Genomic DNA, 803 nt, shown 5'->3' with positions numbered 1-803 from the left:
TGGGCCTGTCCTGATATATTGAAGGGGGACAGATTTAAACACCTACAGAAAGATAAATGGTACAATCTTAAATCCCATTATACATGTGAATCATCCTATGTAGTTTATATACTTACATGTCCTTGTAACCTTTTATATGTGGGAGAAACTACACAGAAGATCAAAAATAGATTTTCCAAACATAAATCCACCATCAAATTAAGAAACTTGGATTTACCGGTCCCATCCCACTTTGATGAGTTGAAACATAAATTGACGGACCTTAACTTTTGTGTTATTGAACAGGTATTTAGACCTAAACGAGGGGGTGATCGAGTTAATATTCTAAAACAACGTGAAGCATGGTGGATTTATGAATTGGATACATTATTTCCAAATGGACTTAATAGGGAACTGGATTTAATGCCATTCTTGTGAGCCTATGGCCATACTATCCTGAATACACCCGATCTTGACTGATCTTGGGAGCTAAGCAAGGCTGGGCCTGGTTAGTATGTGGATGGGAGACCACTTGGAAATACCAAGTGTCATAGGCTGTTAATTTGTGTGAAAGCCTTGCCATAATATTCCTATTTATTAACTTAAACATTATCCTTTATCTCTTTTAGATTCTCTTTATTTTAGCTCGGCTGATGGTTATTCCGGGACGTAGCTGGCCCTGTAGGTTTATTTAATGCCTCTTTGTAAATTTTGAGATTATGTAATATTTGTGCCGCTGCGCTGACAGACCGATCTTTAATATTGTATATTATCATACCACAGTTTTGTTACAGTAATATCTTTAGATCATATAGTGTCTGTAT

At 36.4% G+C, this 803-nt stretch overlaps 1 pseudogene; it reads left to right on the top strand.

The window, feature by feature from the left end:
* Window positions 1-417: 417 nt before the first annotated feature.
* Window positions 418-536, top strand: LOC149298018 (5S ribosomal RNA; annotated as a pseudogene).
* The last annotated feature ends 267 nt before the right edge of the window (window positions 537-803 follow it).

The sequence above is a fragment of the Sceloporus occidentalis genome, unplaced genomic scaffold (genome assembly GCF_023333645.1).
Source record: "Sceloporus occidentalis isolate IW3139 unplaced genomic scaffold, rSceOcc1.0.p SCAF_35, whole genome shotgun sequence".
NCBI classification, from domain to species: domain Eukaryota; kingdom Metazoa; phylum Chordata; class Lepidosauria; order Squamata; family Phrynosomatidae; genus Sceloporus; species Sceloporus occidentalis.
Note: the sequence above shows the minus strand (reverse complement) of the source record. Positions and strands in the feature narration are given on the sequence as shown.